The following is a 27,137-nucleotide window of genomic DNA, read 5'->3' as shown; positions in this document are numbered from 1 at the left end:
ACATACCATTTTTCTTTTTATGAATCCATTAAAGCTAACAGTAGGTGGGCGGGTTTGCCCATCACTTAGCTACGGTTAATGCAGCTTAAATGGCTGAAGAGGATAACAAGGAAGATATATGCAAATGAAGCAATATAGCAATAGTGTAGTTGGCAGAGCATTTGCCTTATGAGTAGGCATTCCCGGTACAAGTCCCACTGCAGCACATTCTATTTTTCCATGTCAAATCACGTTATGACCAATATTTTAGTTGCATAACCTACTAAATAACATATATGTGTGAACTGGAGTATTGCATTAAATGCAGATGTGAGGTGTCAGTGTCATAATGTTGCAAAGTCCACAGATAATCACATGTGCCCCATACAGTATATGTACAGAGGAATCATGGATACAAATGGAAGGTAAAATGTGTAATGAATGATAACTCCATACAGCTTCCAAATCCCCCACCTTCCCAAGAACCATTAAACATTACTGTCTAAATCAGTGCAGTTGTAAGAGGAAGTAAGCACTAGTAAGCAAGTGTAAGCACTATTAAGCAGTAGTAAGCATATGTAAGCAGTAGTAAGCATATGTAAGCACTAGCAAGTGTGCTTAAGCTCATTTGTGTGGGGGTAAGCAATGCACACACAGGTTAAGCAATATTGAAGCTAACTCTCTGTAAGCATATTTAACCGGAGGTTAGCATTGCTTAACCTTGCGCAAACCCACACAAACCCGCTTACAACTGCTTAAAAGTGCCTTAATCACTCTGTATCCAATGGCCCTTGTTCTGCCCAGCCACAAAATAAACAACCTTGCAGGTCTTGAACCCAGGACCCTATACACTATAGTCACAGTAATTCATTACCAAGCCATCACAGCAGCACATAAGAATGAGGTATCACCAAACAAATCTTCACTATAGTAAAATCAAACTGAACATGTGAAAGAAATCAGTATATAGTCAAATGTTCTATAACCCACTACATAACAGAAATATGTGAACTGGAGTAGTGAAGTACGCCCAGATGTGAGGTGTAAATGTAATAGAGTGTTGAAGTCCCCTACTAAACACAAGGACCCCATACTGTGTACGTACACATGAATCATGGGTACCAGACCTATATATAAGATGTAATGAATAATAAATCAATGCCAAAAATAAATATAATGCAAAGTCAAATTTAAGGAACGCTAAGCATTGCACAGGCCAGCTTAAGAGGTGTAAGCAATGTTTAGGCCATCTAACTCAATGTTCCCAGCGGTATACCCCTTTAAACAATGCCAACCGTAGGTAAGCAGGTTTGCCCATAGCTTAGCCTTTTCAAAACTGGCCAATCATGGCTAAGTGCGGGAATTCAGCCCTGCTTAAACCCAACAGGTGGGAATACATCTCATAACTGGTTGTAGCTTACCCTTGCTGGCACCATGGCATAAAGGGGAGAGGGAGTTCACTTCTGGGTGCAGTGCTGGGGCATCCAGGAGTCCAGAGTTATGGCAAGACTCCTTGTCAAAGATCATGAGAAAAGACTGCTGCAGGGCCAGTACCAGGGTTCCCAATATAAGGCGTAAGCCTGGGACCATCCCGTCCATGATCTCACCAGTGCCACTGGCATATCCTGAACTGGTGAGCAGGTCAGGCATCACTATGCTGACCTGAAGCAGCATAAGAGGGACCTCTTGGAGCAGTGGATCCACGAGGCTAGGATAGCAGGAGCTGTCCCAGCTGTGTCTAAGTATCACTCCACTACATGTGTAATAATTGCTAGCTCATGTATATTATAGATAGGTATGGCTAAATATTCCTCTTATGTCCTTCACAGTGGCAAGTGAGTGGGTTGTGAACCAGGAAGCCCATGGCTGTAGCCTGGAGATGTTGCGATGTGAGGCAGGTCAGTAATACTCTTGCATGTACTGTCATAGGAAATAAATCTAAAAGCATTAGTAAGGTAATTGCCAGTATAAAACCTATATTGTTTAAGGCAAGTACAGCATACACCAGTGAATATGTCAGGAAGAGTCTCATATAGTTTGTATGTAAATAAAAGCATAATAGCCTGACCGTAAAGGTCTAACTGCTGGACTGCATGTGTATACTCTGGTATCATATGGCAATGTAGATTTGCAATCACTTAATAGTACTGCTGTATTAAGCACTGTTACCCACACTGTGCAATATAAATAAAATGTGTAGAAATGTCTGTATATGACTGGTATAATCCCCAGAGGTCATTTAGTACAACTGAGAGACACATAGACAGAAAACAGTGAAACAACAGACAACAAAATCCAAATAGCACATGCAACCAAGATGTGAACTGTTGTATTTTTAGCATAGACAAACATGGTTCGAATCCTGACAGTGGTAGTAGTCTGCGTATAGAATCATACCCCACAACTGTACAGATATGTCCAGAATGTCCAGTAAAGTGGCCCATATCTGCTGCCTGTCACCCTGTCCTCCTGGGAAATCAGTGGGATGATCCCAGATATATAGGCAGCAAACAGGAAATACAACTGATTGTCACAAATCTATGAGACCAAAGCTGGCACACTAGCAACTCCTCAAAATCTTATGAGAGTAATAAGCCACGTATGTCCCATTTACACCAACATGCTGTCAAGCTGTGACCAGAGTGTGTACAGTAACAGAGTGAGATGTATGTGCGTAATAGTAATGTGGAATCTCGTACTGTGTGTGGCAACATTCAGGTAGTGCTAAAAAACATTGCTCCCACAGGACTTTCAGATACGAACACGATGCCCAGAAATAAAAGAATGATACCCTATACTGGTACTGTTTACTTTGGTATTGTATGGCATTATGACTGATGCAGTTGCTCTGAATAATAAGGCATTACTCATCACTGTCGCCCACACTGTCCTACAAAATATAACTGTCTAGGAAATCCTGCATAAGAGTGTTGTAATACAAGGTCAGAATGTAAAACCACAGGATAATTATAAGACAGAATACAGATAGAAGATATACAACAATATCTATATAGCACACACAACTGTGATGGACAGTGTTTTTGTTTTAGCAGACACAGTCATGGTCTGAATCCTGGGAGTGGAAGTAGGGTGCATACAGAATCATACCCCACAACTGTACAGATAAGACCAGAATGTCCAGTGTATGGGCCCATATCTGCTGCCTGTCACCCTGTCCCCCTGGGCAGTCAGTGGGATGATCCCAGATGTTTAGGCAGCAAACAGGGAATACAACTGATTGTCACACATCCATGAGAACAAACATGTCACTCTAGCAACTCCTGAAACAGTTATGAGAGCAATAAGCCAAGTATGTCCTATCTACACCCCCATGTTGTCAAGCTGTGACCAGAGTGTGTACAGTAACAGAGTGAGATGTGTGTGCATAATACTAATGTGTAATCTGATACATTATGTGGCAACATTCAGGTAGTGCTAACAAACATTTCTACCACAGGTACATTGATTATGAACACTGTGCTAAGAAATAAAAAGCTTGATACCCTGTACTGCTACTGTTTACTCTGGTATTGTATGGAATTGTGAGTGTTGCAGTTCTCTGAATAATAAGGTATCACTGATCACTGTTACCCACACTGTGCTACATAATATAACTGTGTAGGAAAGCTTGTATAAGAGTGTTGTAAGTCACTAAAGGTTGAAGAGGGCAATAGTCTAGATATGTCCCAGTTAACCTGCATCTGGTCAAGACATGGCCAGAGTCTGTGCCGAAAGAGATGGAAAGGTATATGCACAACATCAACCTGGAATTAGTGTTAATAAACATTTCCTCCATAGGCATACCAGGTAAGAGGTGTATACTGCAGGTAAAACCAGTTCATGTATAAAGATGACGACAGCCATATCACTGTCCAAACTAAGGCAATAGTGTAGTGTAGTAACTACTTAATACTTGTAAGGTACAGATAACAGCACTGACTAGGAAAGTAATGTAAACTACAGGAATATACTAGTTGTTAATTGACATTTTTCTCTCCCTCCCACCATATCTCCAACAATAAACTAAATACCCACCTCAACTGGTATGTGATGACATCAGTGTTCTGTTAGGACATATGTCCTATTGGTTAATAATTATTTAAATCTATTTCCATGCATGTGCTATTTTGAAATACTCCAACACTGGTGGCATGGCACCATCAATGTACCTGCATGCTATTACCACTGTGGTCCCATATATGCATGTGTTCTGTTTGCTATGCAACTGTTCCATATCTGGTGTCTGGGTTAATGGGAATATCTATGCATGCTGTTATACCTAACCCTGGAATGTTTTGACTATTACTAACCCACATATGTTGATACACCATAAACACAATGGCACGTATGGGAATGCAAGTCCCACCGGACCCACCTGTCCCACCTCAGCTGGCTGTAGCACTGGGCACCAGCACGTCTGGGGCCCAACCCGGGACCTCCTCGTCCATTGGTCCTGCATCACCTTTGGGTGAACCGCCTCAGGGGATGAGGCTTGCTTCCACCTGGGAGGGGGCGCAGACAGGAAGCTGTCACCCATCACCAGGTCCGGGCCGTGGTGCATAGAGAGCACCATCAGCCCTTTGGAGATCTTCTACACCAGCTTGAGGGCCATGTGTCACTACTATAGGGTCGGCCTGGCTCTCTGACTCAGCCCCCAGAACAGCCACCTTCAGGGCCGTGAAAGTGCAGTGGTGACTGCCAATGGGTGGGGAACTCAGTCCCACTGTTTCCAATAGGGGGCTCATGGGCTTCCGATTTCCCAACACCACTCCCCATCAAGGTGTTTACCCCCCACATGTGTCATATACTGCCCCTGTATGTGTCTTACTTGTCTTGTCTGTTAACCTACCCAACCTACCTCCCAAAATATACCTACTATCTCTCCCCAACATTCCACTCTTACCTGGAAAAAAAAAGGTCAATCTGTTCTCCAAAAAAAATATTGCCCCATACATAGCTGCCCATTTCACACACGTGTACACTGGACACATGTAATCTGGTCTAACTGGCATCATAACATATTAATGTTGTCCTCATTACTCTCTCAGGGGTTTGAGTGTCCAAATGTACCTCCAAAGTCAGTGTATATGCACAGCTGTTGCTGTAGAAGAATGGGCAACTATGGACCTTCCCTACACCCTCCTGCACATCCCTAGCTTATTTGCCCTACGGTCTTTCCCTCTTTGTGCCCCTTTTTCACCACTTTCCTATCAACCTTTTTTTCTTTTAAAGAAATTAGTATGGGGTAAGAGGGAGTAAGCACTTTTAAGCAGTAGTAAGCGGGTTTAAGCTGGTTTGGGTGGGGATAAGCAATGCCTACACAGGTTAAGCAATTTAGAAGCTGAGTGTAAGAAACTGTAACCAGAAGTTAGCAGTGCTTACCTCCGCGCAAATCCGCACAAATCCACTTACAACTGCTTAAAAGTGCCTTAATCACTATGTATCCAATGGCCTTTGTTCGGCCCAGCAACAAAATAAACAGCCTCTGAAAGGCTCAAACCCAGAATCCTGCACACCACAGCCAAAGTGATTTATCACTAAGCTATGTCAGATATACAGAACCCTGATGTTTTCACATACATATCCAGCACAGTCATTCATCAGTACAGGAAATGTACTTAAACATGTAGATGTATGTGTGTGTGCATATATTAATATCTAAATATATATATATATATATATATATATATATATATATATATATATATATGTGTGTACATATATCTATCTATATATATATATATTTATATATTTATGTGTGTGTGTATAATATATATATATATATTTATGTGTGTGCGTATAATATATATATATATATATATATATATATATATATATATATATATATATATATATACACATATCTATATATATGTAGATAAAGATTATATATATGTATATATAAACATACATATATATATATATATATATATATATATATAGATATATATTTATGTGTGTGTGTATAATATATATATATATATATATATATATATATATATATATATATATATATATATATATATATATACACATATCTATATATATATGTAGATAAAGATTATATATATGTATATATAAACATACATACATATATATGCATACTTCTATAGATATATATATATATATATATATATATATATATATATATCTATGTCTACATCTATATGTATATATATATATATATATATATATATATATATATATATATACAGCAATACATATATATATATATAAGCATATATATATATATATATATATATATATATATAAGCAGATATATATATATCTATATAGGTATATATAGACATATATCTGTAGATAAAAATGGGAACATAACAAAAACATATATGTTCACATGCACCGTTAATGGGGTTGAGGGAGCCCAAACAACATACGTCTTGTACGAATAGGTATGCCCCCCCCCCCACAGCCAAACACATCTGCCCTGAAATACACTACCAACTGTTACAGATTTCATAAGCAGGACGTAACACAACATGGGCACAAGATATTAACAGTACTCCATCTCACCTGAATGATGTCAGGCTGGTATCAGTAACATATCATGCAGTACAGTCTCTTACCATAGGGAATGTACAATGTGGAAGCAATCAACATCCCTAGGATACATATACACAGGCACATATATGCAGATACAGATATACATATACATATATATATATATATATACACACACGCACACACACACACACACATGTGTGTGTGTGTGTATACATATATATATATATATATATATATATATATATATATACACATATATATAGATATATATGTAGCTACACATACACACACAGATATGTATAGGAAGATACATATGCAGAATGTGCACACAATACAGAACAGCCACTATGTCTACAGTTACGACCTTACCAACTGGACACTGTATGAGCCACCCATACAAATGACAATTGTTGCCTGCAACATATACCCACAGAGAGGCCAAAGGATATAACACCACACACAGGTTTGCATACATGGGAAAGTTTTATTTGTGTACTTTTACAGTTGTATATGCCATGTCATATAGCTGTTTAGACCCCGGCATCCATATAAACACAGTAATGCAACTCTGAAGCAGTTATACTAATACAGTAGTCTGGAAAGGTTCACATACATAATGAAAGACAAAACCATGCTCGTCAGAAACAAAAAAAACTTTGAGCCTACAAAATTTCTAATGGAACTTAAATCCTGTAACTGGTCAAAGCTAAAGTACCTTCCCCTAGATGAGGCAGTGACTTTCTTTACTGACACATTTCTTAACATACTTGACTCTCAGGCCCCAAAACGGTCAATCAGAACTAAGATACGAATAGCACCCTGGCTAACAACAGAGTCCAAATCCAAAATAACACTTAGAGATAAGGCATGGGACAAATGGCGCACTACCAAGTTACCCCTAGATCGCATTAAATTCCAACAACTGAGAAATGAGACTAAAAAAGCCATCACCCTTGACAAAAAAAACTACTTCTGCCATCTGCAACATAAACACCAAAACAACACTCAGAAGTTCTGGGCAGGTTTAAATAATCTTCTCCATCCAGGTAAATCCTCTACTCCTACCCCTGGGACATTAAGTGGTAAAAGCCCAGAAGAAGTAGCAAATACCTTCAATACTTTCTTTACCGAGACTATTCAGTCCTTAGCCAACCAACTACCCCCCCTCCTCTACATTAAAAAATCCTGTACCCAAGTCACTACCCTCCTTTAACCTTCAGCCTCTCTCTACATCCTTTATCAGATCCCTACTGAAGAAGCTAAAACCAACTACCCTTTCTGCAGACCTACTCCCAGCTGAATATCTGCAAATAGCTGCAGATGCCATAGCCTATCCTATCTCGATCCTGATCAATAGAACCATAACCGAGGCCACAATCCCCTCAATATGGAAAATATCCTATGTCATTCCACTCCATAAAGGTAGCTCATCCACAGAACTATCGAACTATAGGCCAATAGCCATACTGTCACCACTTGCCAAAATTATGGAAAGGTGTGTCCACAAACAACTTATGCACTATCTCACCCAGAATAAACTACTGACCAACTCTCAGCATGGATTCAGACCTCATCACAGCACGACCACCACCATCCTCTCTTTTACCGATAAAATCAACCAAAACCAGAATAACAAAAAAATATCCTCAGCTCTCTTTCTGGACCTGTCGAAAGCCTTTGATATGGTGAACCACCAGCTACTTCTCCACACCCTGAAAACCCTGTACCTAGACAATACAGCCCTTAAATGGTTTCATGCCTACCTCTCGGGTAGACAACAAGCAGTTCTGTGGCAAAATAAGCTCTCTCACCTGCTACCAAATACCACAGAAGTTCCTCAAGGCTCCATATTAGGATCTCTTCTTTTCTCAGTCTTTATAAATAACCTCCATACAGTCATCCCCGAAGCCACCTGTATTCAGTATGCAGATGACTCAACTCTAATATGTTCCGATGACTCTCTACCAAACCTACAAGCTGCCACCCAGCTCTGTTTTACTACAGTCGAAAACTGGCTCTCAGATCATCATCTGATCTTAAACCCAAACAAAACCAAACTACTTCTCTTCTACCCAAGAAATACATCCCCTCCTACACATCTTACTATACAATCCAATAATGGTACCATCATCTCCCCAGATTCCTACACAAAGCTTCTAGGAGTTATCATTGACAACAAACTTAGATTTGATGTGCATATCAGCCAAACCATTAAGTCCGTAAACAAGAAACTTGGGTCCTTATACAGGATAAAGAACTTCCTAACCCCTATGGCCAAAGTGGCCACTGCCCGCTCACACCTTCTCTCTACCCTTCTGTATGCCTCTCCCATGCTTACTAACCTTAACAAATCTGACCTGAACAAACTCTCAGGTTGTTATAATCATATTGCCAGATTTGTAACTGGATTGCCCTATAGAACACACCACTGCTCTAACCTGAAAAAACTTGACTGGATAGAACTCCCAAATCTTCTCAAGATGAACCAACTCATAGAAGCTTTTAAAATTCTTAAACAACCTGATAACACCCCTGCACTGAAAAATATAATAATTCCTTACACCAATCTAAGCTGCCTTCACTCATCAAACAGACTCCTTGTCCAAACACTCAAATCCAACAATATGGGCGGTGATGCTCTGTTCGCCAACACCACTGGAAAGCTATGGAACTCCCTCCCCAACAACCTCATGCTTATTACTTCCCAAGTTCAATTCAAAAAGAGTCTAAAACTCCATTTTAAGTCGCATTGGCTATGTCCATGCTCAAACCCAGACTAGCTCCTCTTCATTAAACCAAGGCCATACTACTTCTCAAGTAAATCTAAACCCAAAAGGACAACCTAGAGTGGGGATATGTAATCAAAAAGCATGTTCATTGTACATTAGCCAAACTATAATCTATAAACTGTCTTAATAAATTCACTAGCATCCTTTTAAAGACCTGTATATTGAACTGTCATAAGTTGTGTCTGTTAGAACAAGGTAGCATGTGTAGTATGTAGTATGTAAATTGCTTTTTATTCTTTTTATTCTTTTCTATCTTAAACACTAATATGTAACTATCTGTCTCTGTGACTATGTTGGAGCTTTTCTCCCTGGGCCTCCGCTGAAAATGGACATGTGTCCAGTCAAACTATCCCGGTCAACAAATGTAAAATAAATAAATAAATATATATATATATAAATATGTTGCTGTTCAGGCTGAGGCCTTCAAGTAGTACAATAGTAAAGACAGACTGGGCCACAGGATACCAAACAATCAACAGTATGTAATGCTGATGTTTAGTCCAGCAGCCTCTATCTACACTCTGTGCACAATCCCTGGGGGGTAAAGACCTCAGTTGACACAATGGGATGTATCTGTTACATAACAAGGCATAACTGACACCATCACAATCACACTGACAAACAGAAAAGTCTGTATGACAGGAGGCAGTAGGCCTGCATTTACCCAAGGTGAATTGTATGGTAATGTACATCCAGATACCTTAAGGGAGCTTACCCCTGATACACACACGTGCTGTAACAGCCTAGGTTAGTTATGGTGCATCCCCCCTAGACTCAAATGTACAGTGCCATATACCACTGTTACTTACACTGCCCTCTGAAGTGCTTAAGGGCACACATGTATTGTGTAGGTAAAGCCCACACATATATGGACCCAACCCCACAGTATGTGTGGGGGACACAACAGCAGTGGACTGATGGCAGGAATGGCAACATGACATGCTCACAGCCCATACATAACAACTCCTGACAGCATGTCATATGGACAAAGCCTGGTATGTAGGTGGAGGACAGAGGCTGTAACACAGGCCCATATGTGAAATATTGTTGTCATACACTAAGCAAGTCACTGGTGTTACAGGATAGGCTGCAACATACCCTTAGGCATATGAAGTTAGAAACACAAATGGATGTAGCCATGTACTGATAGCACTCAACACACACACCACCAGTGATAAATCTGACACAAGACCTGTGTGGTGGACAGACAAAACATAATAGGCAAACCTCTGGCCATCAAAAGGATAGGCCCACAGTTGAGAGCTATGCAAACAGACTACATTCCAAGTTAAACCAGTATGTACACACAAACCCTGTAACACCGGTGCTATACAATGTATACAACAACACTACTCACACTCTGTCTGTAGTTCTGGAACCTCCTACAAATATGTAGCTGGCCTGTGTGTGCAGGTTATCCTGTAAGAGGTATTGCCACCTGCGGTCTGTAACACTGTGCCCACACACAGGAAGGATGTCGATCCTACAGGAAAGGTATAGGGACCATGCCCATAAGATGTAGGGATTAATAGTAGTTGGTTGCCATGACAGCAATAATTGTAAGTACTACCCAGCATGCTGCATGCAGATAGCAAATGGAGGACACTGATTGGTGCAGAGGCCATCACCTGATCATGTGCATCACCTACAAATTCCATGCTGCAATCTATGCAAAGCAGCTCATTCCATTTACTGGAGAGAAACTGAGAGAAAGAGAGAGAGAGAGAGAGAGTGTGCATATAAGGCACAGAAAAAAAAGAAAACCATCCAGAAGAGTCTGCATTCCCAGAACAGGTATGTGAATTATACATGTATGTAATTGACCTTAGTACTTGGTCCATAATAATGAGATAGATGATGTGGAATGATTTATATGTGCCTTCAGGTGTTGTTGTTGTAATGATGTTCAGCTGAACAACTGCTAAGGACAATAGAGTCCATCCCTGTGGGTAGTGGGCCATACCCGTCAACCATGCAGTGCAGCACTGACTGATAAGATGTAAGCCATTATAGTGTGTGTTGTGTAATGGGAAGTATGTATATTATGTGACCAATAGCTGGTGGTGGAAGTAACGCCGTTATGATGGACACATGGGTTCCACAGCCCATCTCTTGCAGGATACTCAGGTTAACCTGTATTGTAGTATGCAGGAATGCCATAGGTCTGCAATAGGGTTACCTGCAATCTGGCCCTACTTATACCCCCCTAATGTCAGACTGTGTCCATATGTGGCACCTGTCTGTATTGTAGCAAGGCAGAGCAGTGCAGCTGTGCAGGAAGGTATTGTGAGATTGTGGACCTGATGTCTTAATGTACCCCACATATAGGTATGCATGTGTGTGTGTGTGTGTGTGTGTGTGTGTGTGTGTGTGTGTGTGTGTGTGTGTGTGTGTGTGTGTATATATATATATATATATATATATATATACATGTATGTCTACAAATAAACAGATACCCATGTGTAGACAAATATATGAGCACATATATACATCACATGTATCTACACATATATAGATATATACCTATATGCACATGTCTACATATATACAAATACACACATAAACTATATTACTACCACCGAGCTGCATGCTATGTGCAAGGAAACAGCACACATAGCAATACACACAGATATCTACAGCTGTCAGTGTGTGCAATATGGATGGGTATGTCACATGTGAACCCCTTGTTGGGACCACATTGCCCTTGTCTGTGAAGTATGGAATGGGAATATGGCGATGTATGGCAGGTATAGTTGTGGAGGTGGTCAGGGTTGGTAGATATAGAGGACAGCCTACGGGGGTGGTATGTGACACATATGGTGGGTAAACACCCTGGATGGTGTGTGTGGTCTGTAATGTGGATGCCCCATGGGCCCCAATATGGACACAATGGGAACAAGCCTCCCACCCACTGCTACTCACAACAGCAGTCCACTTCCTAAAGATGCCTGACCTGGAGGCTGAGCAGGAGGACCATGTGGGCCCTGTGAATGTGTACTGGGTGCCTCAAGGTGATGTAGCACATCCCACATGTGTCTGTGGAGCCCGTTATGGAACAGACCCTGGACCCAACCTCAGGAGACAGGAACATGTCTGTGTGTGCCCTGGGAAAGGACAACATCCCCTGGATTGGTTCCACCTGACTGTATTGCTGGACCAATACATGAGGAAGGCCCAGGGTGTGACACACATGTGACATAGCCTGATAACATGGGTAGATTAGTTTGCAGAGGTGGTTCTGCTGGCTAATAGTACATATAAATGCTATTGTATCACTGTTATAGAACATATGTTGATAGTAATAGTCTACACAATCCCAGAACATGTCCATCTGCACACATAGATAACCACAATAACACAGTATGTCAGATGTGCAGCACACACATAAGAAGCATACCACAGACATATATGGAACCATTGTAGCCATGACAATGGCATGCAGGTGAGTAGTCTGTAACAGCCCAAAAATTATAGTGTCCACACATGGAACATGGCTACATACACATTGCACAAAGTGTGGTACAGTACAATATCTGTCCCACTGGTAGGTATGTTGTAGCCATACCTATTGAGTTGTGTTTACAGTTTGTTGTCACTGATATGGTGGGGGATGACAATGATGTGTATTAAGAACTGTCGTAACCTTGCTGCATGGCTTGCTCACACCTGTGTCCATCTTTATGTCTTTCAGGCACGATGTCTCATGGAAGGCTGCCAGCCTACACAGCAGCGGAAAATGAAATCTTGCTGAATGGACTCATACAGCACTATGTGACCTTGTTTGGTGGGGCTGCCCATGATCAGCAGGAGTGGACTGCCCCGTGGAACGACCTGGTCCACAGGGTCAATGATGTCAGCTGCACAACTGCAGTTATGAGCAGGTCAGGCATCATTGTTCTGACCTGCTTCGCAATGCCCATCAGTGTGCTGCTGCAATCTGGGGTGATCACCTCGCCACAAGGGGGGGGGTCACGCCATCCATCCCCCCCTGACACGTGTGGAGGAGCTCCTGGCCAGCCTCATGGCACCTGCCCGTCCGGCCAGCCACCAACCACCAAACACCTTTGTGGAGGTTGGTGCCACTCACACACTGGCCAAGGACTGTGCAGGTAAGGCCACAGGGCACATCCGTAAACCACTGTTGCGTATACATCTGCATCAGTACAGGTAGATCATGCATATCTGACATGACATAGATATATTTTGTTGATGCATAGTAGTGATAAACAAATGTCCATATGTGGTAGTACTGTGGAAATGTAATGTTGATGTATTGTAATACTGCACCCACCCTGTAGCAATGCCATAGTTGTGGCCACTGACTTTGCAGCTTTCACCCTCTTATGTAGGTCCTTCTGGGATGCCACCAAGGCAGCAGCCTTTAGCTGGTGAGTATGATTTATGTAGATGCTTGCCAATACACCGGGCATGTAATGGCAATGGTATATTCCATGCACACATCTAACACACCTATCCATAATGCATGCTGTACATGTGCACATATTATTGCTGTAAAATGCACGGCATCACAGGAGTGACCATGATGGGATATTGGAAGGGTATATCTGACACCTGCATGATAACTAACATCCTGTCATTGTGGAATGTGTTCACAGGGAGTAACATAATGGTGGGAGACATGGCCTACAGTAGGGACAAGTTTGGAACAACACCCATATACAGTGCAGCACCAGTTCATATACCTGTAGGACAATGGCAGCTGCTGCAGAGATACACTATGGTATAAGGCATTACAGTGGTCCACATTATCAGCAGGGACTAGGCTGTAACATGTGGTGTTCAATGTATGGGGCACTGCAAAGTGACATACATGTGTAAGGCTTACTTGTCATGCATCTGCAAAAAGCCTGAAGAAAATGGGAGGGGTATCAGCATGACACACCAGTGCACTGTAGCAGGGATCCTAAGGATGCTAAGAATGGCTGTATCTACACAGTCCGGTTCAGGACCTGTGGCAGCTGTAACCCTACCCCCACAGCAATAGTGATGGCAGTGTGTGAACACCAAGGGATGTGCACATGAGTAGACCTTGCAATCATTCAGAATAGAGGGACATGTGTAGGGCAGACTGAACATACACTGGCAAATTCAGATGGTCCACGCTGGTATACCCCTGCCAGGAGTAGTGACTGCTGTAGTACACACAACAAGAGGTGCAACAAACCATCATGATAAGGGTGTGCACACATATGCCTACACAGTGTGTATGCATCATGGTCAGCATCTGCACACCCAACACATTCAGTAGGCACTGCATGTGAAAGTACAGGACATATGTCACATATCGGGCTCATGTATTGTTAAGATATGCAGTGATGTGGTCCCATGGCAGATCAAGGATGTGTGTGTCATATCAATAGGGGTGTGTACACTCCCCATAGCCATGGTATGGGATGGTTGTCAGTGTTAAAGTATTGGAGTGGTCATACATGGTCCGCTGATGTTGAGAGCTGTGAATCAGACATCAGGCATTCACAAATTACATCTGTCCACATATCATCCCAGGTATGTGTTGCTGAAAAACATAGGGGCTGTGAGCATTAAAGCTGACATAACAGACACAGTAGTACACATTCAGCAATGGGATGTACACCTGTGAGGTGTGGTGCACAGTACATGGCAGGGTGCAGAACAGGTGCACAGCAATACTGTGTACATGGGAGCAGTGGTATCTAGGCGAAGGGGCTTCACCTAGTCACACAGCACATGCATCACACACATGTATACTGTTGCTAGCATGGATTCACTATAGCTGCACTGCATGCTGTTGGGTACCATACATTATGCATGTTGACAGAGGGGTAATAAGAGGACTGTGTGTACTATCATTGTGCAACCTCACCTGTATGTGTCCTGGTGGGTAGTTAGTCTGTAGGGTTACTCTGGGGAAATGGAGGGCGGTTAATGCATGTAGGATGCATGTGTGCATGTGTGTCTGTTTGTGTGGCTGGCCATGTATGCACATGTGTGATTGTGGGGTGTTCATAGAGCAGTACCTCCCTCTGGGATCATGCAGTACATGGACATGGACTGCCATATTACACACCAGGAATACTTGTCATGTGTGTAATCACAGGACAGCTGATAGCATAATATGGTCTGTAGCATGGAACAGGCATTGAAAGGGGAGGTAAACACCAGGTAGACCTTTAATAACGCATTCAGCAGAGAGGTCACCTACAACCCACGTATGCAGCACTACAGATGCATTGGGAAAGTACTAGTCAACACCAGGGAGTGTATCTAAATATTACAGTTGTCACATGATAGGCTGATGGAGCAGCATATCTGGCATATACTGAGCATTACATACACATGATGCACCAGTGTGTGATATTATGGAGAGAACATAGTATCCCACATATATAGGGGCCATGCTCATGATGTCCGGACATACACAGGTTGAACACCGAATGACAGTAGTGAGGCCATCTAAAAGCACTACACACAGGTCAGGCAGGTAATGTAGTAACAGGTCTTGTGTTGTGATCGCTTGTGTAGACATTTAGAGGACTGATATGTTAATTAGTGGTATCAATGTGTGTATGTTACCAAGTGTGATGCAGGATGTGTTACACATGGACATATACGTGGGACTGTCTATAAAATCACGGGCAGGTAGGTATTACAGTAGTGTGTGTGTGTGTGTGTGCGTGTGTGTGTGTCTGTGTGTGTGTGTGTGTGTGTGTGTGTGTGTGTGTGTGTGTGTGTGTGTGTGTTTGTACTGTTAGGCAATGCTGTACAGGTTTTAAAGTGCATTTATTGTTTTCCCCCACAGTTGGCAAGGTGGGTCAGGGTCCCTCCTGCATGCAGTCTGATGTTGGAGTCCATACAGACACCGAAGATGATGATAGTACTGTTGAGGCACAGGTGGGGTTGTTAGAGGCCAACACGGTGCCATCATTTGACATCCCCCTTTTAGCAACCCCAACCCCGCATACAGTTTCAGTGCCTTTACATACCCCATCACAAGTGGCCATAGCGGAGGGACATCTGGCGTTTGGTGGCAGTGCACAGGAAAGTGTGGTAACCATGCCTACTGTGTCTGGTCACAGCAGGCATAGCCAGATGTGCAGCAGGGCACTACATAGGTAGATGTCCCAGGGTGCTCATGGTAGGGCCGCTGGACATCATGCCCCTGGAAGAGGTGACACAGATGGTACCAGCAGGTGCATGTTTTGGGCTGTCATGGTGGTGCAGGCATGTATGGAACGTTACTGCAGACAAGGCCTGAGGCTGCTGTAAGCGACAACATCTGTGGACTGTCTGGTACCATTCATGCTTATACCGAGCTCATGGATAGATGGCATGGTGAGATGATGGCCTTCATTACCCATGGAATGTCCATGCTTGAACATGTGGTGGGGGTGCGGTGACAGCCACATGGATGTAGGCCAGCAACACCAACAGCTGGCAGTCAACATGAACGTGCTAGGACACCAAGGGGCTGCCATAGTGGCAGTACCAGCCCCGGTGGTGCAGGGGGGTGCTATCCACATCACACCACAGCAGGTCACGTGCATGTGGCCTTGCCAGTCCCAGGAGGGACCTGGTACCAGTGGACATATGTCATCACCAGGTCAGAGTAGCACATCAAGGCTTGTACCTGGACGTGCTCCTGGAATCCCTGGTAGGCAAAGTCCATGTGTCCATGGCAGGAGGCAGTGAACTGCACATCGTGCCAGGTATCATCTGCAGCTGTCCATAAACACCTGTGTAGGGCAGCTACAAAGCAGAACTGTGTGCATGCATACCCACATACTAAACAAACAGAACTAGGGCAACCCCATACCTACACACACCACATCACCACGCCCAGCTCACCTCAGTACACCCCTCACCCACACACATGGTGTCACATGTATGGCCCACCCTCGGCCTCTGGAAAACCAACAACACACCCTGAGCATATGATGATATCTGTGCCATATCCCCGTCATCCATACCATCAATGCAGGGACAGGCTAATATGGTTCTGATGCACACGGTGACTATACTACAGTGTACCACAGTACTGCAGTGTAACATGTCGTAAGGAGTAAAGTGTAATGCATATATGTCAGGTAGTGTAGTATCCAGGAATGATGCATTATAGCTGTTAGTAACACTGGTTGATTGTGGTCTCTATAATGTTATTCATTTGTGTTGTAGGTGTACATGTGTCAACATGAGGATGTCCTGTGCATATGATGATACCTGAGCCATATCCCTGTCATCCATACCATCAATGCAGGGACAGGCTAATATGGTTCTGATGCACATGGTGACTGTACTACAGTGTACCAGAGTACTTCAGTGTAATATGTTGTAAGGAGTGAAGTGTAATGCATATATGTCAGGTAGTGTAGCAATCCAGCAATGATGCATTATAGCTGTTAGTAACACTGGTTGATTGCGGTCTCTATAATGTTATCCATTTGTGTTGTAAGTGTACATATGTCAGCACGAGGATGGTCTGTAGTCATATTCCACAATGAGGTATGGCACTGTGGTGACACCATGGCTGTAAAATATCTGGGGTACTGTCGAACACATGTCACAGGTTAGTATAACAGTTATTGCCTGCGCCGCATGAGCAGGTGACCTGCTGGGGCGTGTATACCCTGCAACCTAATGTAGACCCATCCACATACACACAAATTGTTACTTGGCAACATCGGGACTAGACCACGACCTAGGTATGCAGTGATACTAAAGTGTGTGGCTTACATTGCACACACCACACAGCATTTAGTGTGAGGTGTGTCCCAGGTTACATGTTACATGCAGAACATCCCCAGACATGTACAGTATGCTAATGGGGGATGTAATGAGTATATATGGACAATACGTAGTGTGACATATCTTCATATACACATTAACAGACACATAACAGGCAGACACACATCCAAGAGACCAGGGCCTATCACTGCTAACTAACTTGACCGTGTGTCCAATGTGTTACAAGTAGGCTGCACACAGCACATGTATAACTGGCCTGGATTGTGGTATCAATTACCTGTATGGTTGATGGTGACAGTGGTAACCATAACGTGGTGCATGGGACATATACTGGGTGTACCTTGGTGTAATAACAGTGTACACAGCACCCACATTCCCCAATGGATATTGTACCCCCTGAAACCCATGATGACACTCTCCCATACCCACCATCACACATTGGCCATGACTGCAATACAACCCATAGTATACCCCAACAGTGGTACTACAGGGATATGCATCTAATGCACATGTCATATGCTTAGTAGGGTGTTGCATTGTCATGCCTCACCTATGGGCAGCAGCAACACTATCTGTACTACTGTGTGGCAATCGGTATTGTAATAGGAGTATGTGGCCTTGGAATGCTGTACCCTACAGATATACGGACATGCACACATACAAACACCTGCCAAAGCACAATGGGTATCCAATGCCTATCAACACATTTGTACAACATTGTTGTGCTGGTACTGCAAGGCTCGTGTATCCAGTATGGAGAGGAGCTCAACAGGGTACATGTAATGTCCCATACAACAGCAGCCACAACTGACTATGGCAATGGGTGTTGTGGTAGTTGTGAAGGCTCTCATACAATTCCCAAGTACAGGTGTGCTAACATACAGACACTGCTATACTTAGTCAAGCACACATACACATGAGTCAGTACAGGGGTGCAGGTGGTCAAAGCTGTATACCTATCTATTGTCTAAGGAGAGATGGGTTGTGTAGGGGTTGTGTGTACAGTGGTATCCTGCCACCTGCCATGTGGCAGCAGGCAATCTATCGACAGACACTTCTGTGATGGCCCTCAGGGTGAGAATGACATGCATCAGCCAATCCTCCAGGTGCCTCTTGTACATGGCCACTGAGGTGATCAAGGTGACATGTATTCAACATACACTACAACACATGGTTAGTGTCTGTGATGGAGACCTGTACCCAAGCATGTTCTGTTGACTGTGGTAGGGTAGTGGAGGTACCCGTGGCATGTGGTGCATACAGGGTGTCATCTCCTACATGTGCCAGTTCTTACACAGCTTGGCAGAGATGTCAGTGTCAATCAAGCTTAGGTTGCCTGTACATATCCCAGCTGGATACCTGCCATCTGGACATCTGTACAGGGACTGACAGTCATCAGTTTGGCAAATAGCTATGCAGTAGGATGAGTGTGTTGACAGATAGACATTTGACAACAATATGTATGCCATAACTACATGTCAGAAGCCCTCACTAACATGTACTGTACAGACGGTAGTCTACAGTTACATTCCACATGTCAGATCATTACACAGTAGGGGTTATATACTGTGACACAGCTTACATACCAGGGATACAACAGGGAGGCCTCAGAGTCCAGCTATGCCTGCAGGTGTGCCTGTTGTCAGTACTACAGTTAGCACTCTGCTCTTGCCTGGGTTAGCACTGCCAACAGTAGTACCACCATGATACACTACTTGCCAGTGTGACAGCATGTACCCTGGGCTACTACCCCTGTATGTAACACATTCATATAGATGACAGTGTGTACAGGCCTCATATACATCTGTGTCCCACACATGACACTCACACCCCTTGTTACTGTAATGACAGCACATAGGCGCATGTATTGTACATCGCATTACATACACTTATTACAGATGTCATTACCCTGCTATGTTATCAGACTGGGTGGTGTAAACTGGTTACAAGGGCTAAGCCATGCTTAGCAAGTATCAACATTGCTGCAATATAACAGCTGAGTAGATTTGTGCACTGGTAAGTGAAGCCTACACTGTGTAAGCGCCCGTACATTTACCCATAGCATAGCACCGCTTAGCTTCACGCAAACCCGCTTAAAGCTGTTCAGAACTGTCTTAACCACTCTGTATCCAACAGCCCTTGTTCTGCCAAGCTACAAAATGAACAGCCCTTGCAGGTCTTAAACCTAGGACCCTGTACACTACAGTCACAACACTTAACCACTATGCTATGACTACTGTGAAGACAGCTGGTGTTTTACCAATATATCTGTCAATACACATATTGAGTAGTATTGAACAATTGCCTTTACTTCCACAATTGTGTAGTACTTGTTATTAATATAACTGTTGCATTACATATGTTGTTTTATCATAATGTACACATAGCAGATACATACGGTGAGATACATCTGGGAGGGTATACACAACCGTGAGGTTTAAACATGACAGGAATATAAATCTATACATATAATAGGTCAATATATGTCTACATGGACATACACATGTATACTCATACATATGTCTGTATACACATCTGTATAGTGCAACATATATATGGCCATGTGTACATCTCTTCATATGTACACACACACACACACACACACACACACACACACACACACACACACACACACACACACACACACACACACATATACATATATATATATGTGTGTGTGTGTGTGTGTGTGTGTGTGTGTGTGTGTGCACATCTTATGGGTAGAGATGGGTCTACTTTATTTGCCCTAACTTCCAATTGACTAACGCCCATTTGCCCGAGACCAAATGACTGAAATTTCATTTGACCAACACTTCATTTGCCTGACACTTCATTTGACTGACAAGTATTATTGGCAAGTAAATGGAATATGTCCCCTTCCCCACTGTAGTGCGACCCTGGAGTTAGAATATATAGTTAGGGGGTGTAATGGGGGGTGTGGAGGCTAAGCCCCCCACTTAATTTCATATTATATTGTTTGGTTTTGCTTTCATATTGCTTAATAAAATAAAAGTAAGTGGGGGGCTTCGCCCTCCACACCCCCCTAAATATATATTCTAAATCCAGGGTCTCACTACAGTGGGAAAGGGGACATATTCCATTTACTTGCCAATAATACTTGTCAATCAAATGAAGTGTCGGTCAAATGAAATTTCAGTCAAATGGGGTCGGGCAAATGGGTGTCAGTCAATTGGAAGTTAGGGCAAATGAAGTAGACCCATACAGATATGCCTATTTATGTATATATGTGTGTGTGTGTGTGTGTGTGTGTGTGTGTGTGTGTGTGTGTGTGTGTGTGTGTGTGTGTGTGTGTGCACGTGTGTGTGTGTGTGTGTAGATATCTATAACTATATGTGCATCCATATCTCTTCTGATACACCTATTACTGTCAATGTATATGTAGATATCCATATGTATATATGCATATGTATCTCTATCTGTATATGTATAGACATATATTGCTCTGTATATGTATATATCTGAGTGTTTATATGTATATATATATATAATATATATATATATATAATATATATATATATATATATATATATATATATATATATATATATATATATGTGTGTGCATATACATATTCATCTATGTATGTCAATATGTATATGTGTATATATCTATATAGGTATATGGATAATTATATATACATATATGTTCACCATATGTCCTGAACATAGAGTGGAGCCCTACCTCAGACCCAATAGTCCCAACCACTTAGTGCAAGGGGATGTCAGGTATGTATTGCAGGTATATTTGTATACTATTGCTACTGTAATAGGGATTGTCTTCACAGACATGTTGTGTGTGGGAGGTCACATCTGCTTTTAACATGTGCGCCATTGACTACTGATAGACATCCTAAGGACATCATAGTACAGTACCACTGCTAGCACAGTAATGATCCTGTGGACTACAGCAGAGATATGGCCAATATATGTGGACAGTCTGACACACTTTGGTCAGTCCAGAGGTATATACAGAACCCCTTAGTGCAAGACATGTGGACCAAGCCTGACAATGTGGATGTTAAAAGCCATGTAGATGGGGATATCACGTAAATAGTGGTGTACATTTGCCCCCACAGGTTATGTATTCACATACCCCTGTCTGTCCTGACACATAATAACTGCTGGTACAGAGGTGCCATGGCCACATACTACCTACTAGTTAGTGACATACATCTGTACAGCATCCCACTGCTTTGTCTGACATACATGACTGTTATGGTGGCCAGGCAGCAGTACATCTGGCAAGTATCTGGACATAGCATCTCACTGTGTAAGTACACTAAGCTGCTAGGCATGTAACAAAGCACTGTGCAGGCTACAGGCAGACTGCCACAACACTGGCCTACATTTCCTATGAGAGAATACACATGTACCTGCATATGTAGCAGGCTCTACAGGCATGTCACAGCACAGAGTAACAGACACCTGTGTGAAAGTGCATAACCACAACCAATGTGAACACAGCCACAGCCACGTATGTTAAGCTAGCGTAATATTACAGTATATGGACTATCTGATCAACACCATCCTCATATGTGCCACTCACACACTAACCCTACATATACTGGGCCGCTACACAGTGTGGTCCAATGCCTGTCTGTGGTATGGGACATGTGTGTTTGGCCCTACAAACATGTAAGCTGATAAGATAATATACAGTGCAGCAGCATGTAACATCAGATAGAACAGGGCCAAGAACAATGACAACTACCACAGTCTGTACACAGGCCAAGGTAGATATTCACAATACACACACTGTCGACAATCAACATAAGTACACAGACCTCAGTACTGTGCACACAACCACAGAATGCCCAGGTTATGTCCTCAAATGAAACAACTACTATACATAACATGTGTAGCAGTCTGATATCTCACTGGCTTGTAATCAGATATGATGTCAATAAATATGGTGTACAGAACATATGCACCTCTTACTGCATGACATATGTACAAAGGTTGACAGAGTTGTAGCTGGAGGCACAAACACATGGCCAGTATTGACACGTTGCTGTTATAAACTCATACATTTACTGTTGTAACAGGGTTTGTTGCAACATATGTCCTATGAGGGATATGAAGTCAGTAACTCTCATGGCTATCACCATGTACTGACTGCAGTCCTCACACTATGCTTCTGCAGTTCACAGATAGGTGCTCTGTGGGTAACGCAACACACTGCCCAGTCTGTAGATGACCCTACAGAGGGGGGTTTCCTCATAAACATAGCACTGACATGACAGGTATTAAAACATGTAGGACAGCAATATTCACACACACCCTGTTAAACCAACATTACTGCAAATGCAGTATAGCAGCACTTACATTCTGATGTCATGTCAGGCACATCCCCCTCATGTGTTTTGGCCTGTTTCCACAGTGTATGTTGTTAGAAGTAAATCCCCAATCCAATCTGTGATGCTGTTAGACAAACAACAGATCTATGTCCTGCTCACAGTGAATGTAAAGGCCCAACACCAACATGATGTTCCTAGATATTGGAGTATGTTTCCATGCAATTGGCTATGAGAATGTTACCACAGCTATTCCACATGCAATCAGCTAGAGGAGGGCATCAGCTGATCATGAGCATCACTTACAATTCACATGCTGCTGCATATGCAATGCAGGTGTAAGTCTCCACATCCACCAGAGAGGGAGTGAGAGAGACAGACAGAGGCAAAGATAGGTCAGGGAGGGGTGGGAGAGTAAAACTTAAGCATGTTTGTGTCACACACCTACCAGTACAAGGTATCAAACACCTGACTGACTATGTATTGTTATCATATGTCTATGCAGGTATTGGATGCGCCACATAGGTTACATGTTGAGGAGCCCTCCAAACGTATATGTGATGGTGAGTGACATCTGCAACAGTGATATGGTAGCTATATGGTAGGTGTAGTACACGTGCCTGTCCGCATGAACAGGTGTCAGCATCAACACAGCCACACTCTCTCAGGGACCCACACACATTGACACACTTGCCTGGGTCAGGAAAACAACTCCTCACTAGTTGCCACAATACAGTACTGTGCAGGTATCACATGCACCACAGGGATTATCCGAAGGTTATATGGGCAAAGGGTATGTGGAGGTGTCTGACATCAGACAGCATGCTTCAGTATGCCAATGGGGGTTGTGGTGAGTGGGAATGTGGTCATAGGCATCATACACCACACACACACACACACACACACACACACACACACACACACACACACACACATACACACACACACACACACACACACACACACACACACACACACACACACACACACACACACACACACAGGGTGCCAGTACCAACATGCATGAGTGAATTGCTTCACGGGTGTGTAGTGGTCGACTGGGCAAGATGGCTATACAAGGCTAGGTGATGGGTATACCTTGGCATCAGGCCACATGACAATGGTCTGCAGTGTGGCTCACGGGTGTAGTGTCTGGATTTGCCCACACAGGTGGGTATTGTATTCATCATCCAGTCACCTGGGTAAGTATTGTGTGTGGTGCATTGTGTGTTATGTATGTATTCCTTAGTCCATGACATGGATGGTGTCTGGGATGTGCACACAACCCACATGCATATACAGTGACATGTGTAACTGTACCTGGGGTGTCTCTGGCCCATGTTGTGCACATGGGTCTATGTTAAATGTTCGAACATCCAAAATGTCGAACATTACATGGTTTTGACCAAATGTTCGACATTTTGATGTTCGAACATAAAAAAAAAGAAAGAAAGAAAACACAGAAAAAAAAAACACTTTAACAGTGTAGGCAGGGAGGCAAGTCCCCCTGCGCCCCCCACACCCCCTACTTAAATATACCAACTCTGAGACCGCACTTCTGTGCAGAAAAGGGAAATTCTCCCTATCTGGACCGTATGGTGCCACTGAAAATATATCTTCGAGCACTCAAAATTTAGAAAGTTTTGGTCTCGACCATGTAACATTCGAAATTTTGAGCATTCAAAGATTTGACAGGTACCCGTGTACAATGATTGTTATCATCAGATGTGCCAGTCCTAGCCTCATGTGGCAGGAACTGATAATGGACATCAGGTTGACCCTGCACCTACACTGATAGCTTGATACAGGTATTCCCTGGTGTCAGTGGCATCTGTACATACAGGGCATGTGTTTAAGACATGGCATGTCCTTTGTGGGTCACATTTGATGGCACCACAGGTTTTGCAGGTGTCCAGTGGGAAACATAGGGAAGGTATACTGTCTGCATGCATGTGCCTATTGGACTGATGGACAGGGTGCCTTGCCCTCTGTAGCCCATTGCATTCACATGCTGGTTACTATCAGTGGGCAACATGCAGGGTACTACCAACATTTCGGTTGTTACCTAGGCGTGTGTGTGTGTGTGTGTGTGTGTGTGTGTGTGTGTGTGTGTATGAGACATGGGTTGAGAGTGTTCTCTGGGTAATACAAGAGTTGCTAACATTGTTCACCAGGCCTTGATGTCACATGTAGGGGTATGGATTTGTACCCCAGCCTCTCAGCTGTTTCACATCTGTTATCCCTGTAAGGTGGACATTGTGACATATACTAGGGCCACCATATAAGAAATTTGCACAGCCTGCTCCACAATGAGTCCAGTTGTTACATACTCACAGCCACCTCCACACAGGATACAAATGACAAACACACACACCTGCCATGTCTAGGATTAGAATTCTGACCTAACTAGTTTATTACACTACAGCACTATGCAGTTATAGGATGCACCATAGAGATTACTGGAGTACTCCTTCCCCAATGGTGTATTTCACAGGGAATAACATCAGCAGGCTTGCCAAAGTAGGGCATTTGAATTGTAGTGAGTGTGACTAGCCTAAAAAAGCACTGCACCTTACACAGGCATAGAAACACACACACAAACATCCACAATTGCCATGTGTGGGAATTGAACCCCTACCAGAGTTCTATATCACACTACAGCATTACACTGTTACAGGATGCACCATGGAGATTACTGGAGTACTTCTTCCCCAAAGGTGTATTACACAGTGAATGAAATCAGCAGGCTTGCCAAAGGAGGGAAATTGAATTGTAGTGAGTATGACTAGCCTAAAAAGCATTGCTCCCTACACAGACATAGAAACACAGACACAAACATCCACACCTGCCATGTGTGGAAATAGAACCCATACCAGAGCTCTATATCACACTACAGCATTACACTGTTATAGGACACGCCACAGGAATTACTGGAGTATTCCTTCCCCAAAGGTGTATTGCACAGTGAATGACATCAGCAGCCTTGCCAAAGTAGGACATTTGAATTGCAGTGAGTGTGACTAGCCTAAAATGCAGTGCTCCATACAAAGACAGTGACACACACAAACACTTGCCATGTTTGGGATTAGAGATTCTACCTAATTAGTTTATCACACTACAACAGTAGGCAGTTATAGGATGCATCACAAAGATTACTGGGCTACACTATTCCCAAAGGTGTATTTCACAGTGAATGACATCAGCAGCCTTGCCAAAGTAGGGCATTTGAATTGTAGTGAGTGTGACTAGCCTAAAAAAAGCACTGCACCTTACACAGGCATAGAAACACACACACAAACATCCACAATTGCCATGTATGGGAATTGAACCCCAAACAGAGTTCTATATCACACTTCAGCATTACAATGTTACAGGATGCACCACAGAGATTACTGGAGTACTCCTTCCCCAAAGGTGTATTACACAGTGAATGAAATCAGCAGGCTTGCCAAAGGAGGGAAATTGAATTGTAGTGAGTATGACTAGCCTAAAAAGCATTGCTCCCTACACAGACATAGAAACACAGACACAAACATCCACACCTGCCATGTGTGGAAATAGAACCCCTACCAGAGCTCTATACCACACTACAGCATTACACTGTTATAGGACACGCCACAGGAATTACTGGAGTATTCCTTCCCCAAAGGTGTATTGCACAGTGAATGACATCAGCAGCCTTGCCAAAGTAGGACATTTGAATTGTAGTGAAAGTGACTAGCCTAAAATGCAGTGCTCCATACAAAGACAGTGACACACACAAACACTTTCCATGTTTGGGATTAGAG

Source organism: Protopterus annectens, chromosome 2.part2 (genome assembly GCF_019279795.1).
Source record: "Protopterus annectens isolate FY-2018-M chromosome 2.part2, PAN1.0, whole genome shotgun sequence".
Taxonomy (NCBI): domain Eukaryota; kingdom Metazoa; phylum Chordata; order Ceratodontiformes; family Protopteridae; genus Protopterus; species Protopterus annectens.
Note: the sequence above shows the minus strand (reverse complement) of the source record.